This window comes from Manacus vitellinus, unplaced genomic scaffold (genome assembly GCF_001715985.3).
Source record: "Manacus vitellinus isolate BGI_N305 unplaced genomic scaffold, ASM171598v3 scaffold_3_pilon, whole genome shotgun sequence".
Classification (NCBI taxonomy): domain Eukaryota; kingdom Metazoa; phylum Chordata; class Aves; order Passeriformes; family Pipridae; genus Manacus; species Manacus vitellinus.
The window spans coordinates 19,548,292-19,551,509 of record NW_021940535.1 but is presented as its reverse complement, the minus strand read 5'-3'; positions in this window follow the sequence as shown (position 1 = coordinate 19,551,509).

Sequence of the window (3,218 nt, the reverse complement as noted above, 5' to 3'; positions counted from 1 at the left end):
TTAATAAACCTAAAATAATGATTTGCCAGCCCATTAACACAACAAAAAGCCTCTCAAACTAAATAGCACAGAAAAAAAATGTTGGCATTTTTTAAACAGAACACCATGATACTGTCTTATTTCTGCTACATTTGGTTCAGTATCAGTGACATGTGAGTCCTCCTAGTATTTTCAAACGATTTTCAAACAGACTTCAGGTCATGTTATGACTCAGTGTTTTTGGAAAATCTACATCTAACCATTAACAGAGGTAAAATACCCATTTGTATTCTGTTTGGTAATTCATCAACCTTTATCCAAAATAAATGCTAAATGTTGAATGTTCATGTCCAAGGTCTGGATGTAGTTTGACTAACTGCTCCAGCTTGCCTCTTGCTTGTTTCAACTGTCAGAGTACAAACAGTCAACCATTTCTCCTCAAAGACTGTCACACATGGATTCCCATAAGATTTAGAGAAACCGTGCTTCTTTCTATTTAACATCATTAAAAAGAGTAGAAATTATCAGATTATAATGGGTGGAAATCAAACTGCATCATTTTCAAGTTCTTTTTGTAAAAGTAGCTGATCACAGAAGTTGCAACATCAGAAAAATAAAGCCATTTGGGTAAGCAACAAAAACATTCTTAAGTAAAACACAGACCACAATAACAACCTTCCTAAAACTGGAAATGGTAGCAGCTATGCCCCTTCTTTTGGAGGTCAAAACCACAGTTCAAGCCTCACTAACCTAATAACCAAACACAGGCAAGCAATTCCTTCGATCACATTTATTCTCCTCCTCTGAAAGCATAACTCAGCCAAAGAGCTGTATGTTTACAGACTACAGACTGAACTGTTTTGGGCTTTCCTGGCCTGAAAGAAAAAGCACACAAAACCTAGAGCTTATTTACTACAGAGCACTGCAGAGTCTAAGTCAAACAGTTTAGATAACATACCACATTTGCACTCAGCAGACATCACTGGCTCCTGATCTAAAATGTTCTTACACACGCTAATCAACAAAGCCTCAAATGGACTAGCAACTGATTATCTTAGAAACTGTCTATCCTCCACAATTCTCAGCAACAGCTGTTGTCAATTACAGCAGCATACCTAACAGTTTAAGATAAAACTCCTCAGGATGGAGCGCAAAGTAAACTTTCTAAGGCTTCGTCAACAGAATTCCTTTCAAGGCCAAGTGTAAACTGGTTCTTCGTACAGCCCTTCCCCAGTGAAAAATGAAGTTGTAATAGCAACAACAACCCGGAGACAGCAAAGATGATCTCCACATTAGCGTAAATCATAGGCAGGCAGAGAATGTGTAACACATTTCCACCACATCACATTTCTCTTGAGCATCAAGGTACATATGAGGTACCAGAGTCTAAAAGATGCAAGTGCAAACGAAAGAGAAAAGAACATTCAAGTAAAGCCAACGCGGTTATGCAAAGAAGGAAAAATGTGAGAGGAATGTTCTCACATTTCTCAAAGGTAAGTACCCTTCTCGCAGGTGGCACAATACTTTCAGAAAACCTCTAAACCATTTCTGCGTGACAAGTGAGCTTTGCTAATACTGCAGCTAAAACACAGAAATTGTTCGTAAAAAATCAAGTTTGTGGGTTTCCTTGGATTTATGAGAAGGTGAAACGAAGCAAAACATACAAGAATCTCAAAATTTTAATTAATTGTTGAACAAAGCTACCAGTACAAGCCTTGTTTAGTTGCCTTCCCATCCACAAAGCTAGAGAACAGACTCTCGTTTTCATCTCATTAATAAAAGGATGCCATCAATATCTTTTGAAATGTTTGGTTTTCACAGGAGTTTACCATATCTGTAGTACCAAATATAAAACCATTATAAAATCTAGAGGGGAAAAAAAATGCACCATCTTCCCAGTAGGCAGTTACATATAAACGTAGCAATTCCTTGTGGTCTCATATTTTGCTATGCATTGAAATTCACTATATAGCTTCACAGCACATACAAGAGTAAGCTCCTGTTGGTGGCTCAATAGCAGAGTTACCAATTCCAAGTCAGAGAATACACAAAAACGTTTAGAAATTCACCAGCTTATTTAGAGTAGGCTGTGTACATGTTTACCTGCCAGTCTGAAGCTATTACAACACAACATTAATTGTAATAACTTTAGCAATCGCTACTATTTATATACATACATATGACTCTTAAGAGTTACAGCATTTAGGCCAAACATGGGCCATGTGTCAGTGAAAAAAATAAAAGCCTGACAACTGGTATTCACAACTGGGTTAACTCAGTTATTACATTAACAAAAACTTAAAAAAATATCCTGGTTTCAAAAATAGAAATCACTATCCCCCGCAACTAATGTAATTTTCTTATTGCACCGTTTTAAATATTAGAGTGTACTATTTCAACCTCTGAGTTGCAAATATAACAGTGGATGATGATTTAGAGAGAGGTGGGATCTAGAACTAATTTAACGGAATGTTGCATGAACCTCAAATTCTTAAAAATCTTTTCAATAACAACAATCGACCCACATAATTGGAATATGTTTTGAAATCTTCAGTTTTCACAGAGGAAGTATTATCAGTAAATAGCTGAATTAATGCGTGACAAGTAATAGAACTGACAAACAAGAACTTTAATGAAGTTTCATTGGTCTGACAAGAGACTTATCTTACGTGGTGCTTTTTAAACAAGTATCAGAGTGCTTTGTAAGGGAAGGTAAGCAAGATTACTGAGAGTAAAGTGGAGAATGGATGCTGTGGAGCTGAATGGCATAACTACAAATGTATCTTTGTCTCCCATTACATTTTGGAACACAATTCTTTCACATGTATACCTCTTCCACATGTATATACCACCAAAGTAATGCTATGCCAATAGGATGGGACTGTCTCTTAAAAGCAGACCATAAAGCTTCCAGGATGTGTAATATCATAGGACGTGTAGCTAAACTAAACTACTGATGAGTATGGTATAGCATATAAAATTTTCAAACAGCTAAAATATGCTAATTGCAACCCCTGCACTAAAATGCAAACTTGTACACCACTTGAACTCCTGTATCCTAAAGAAAAACATGTGTGACGGTTAAACATCTACCACTGATGGCAATGAACTGGACAGCTATTACAAACTGAGTCAGGCAGGTGAGAACAGGGAGGAAGAGAGGCTCTGGGGCAAGAACATTGGAGTGAAACCAAGCTGCTCCTAAAAACTCTTTTCAAGGCCTGGAGGAAAAAAAAAAA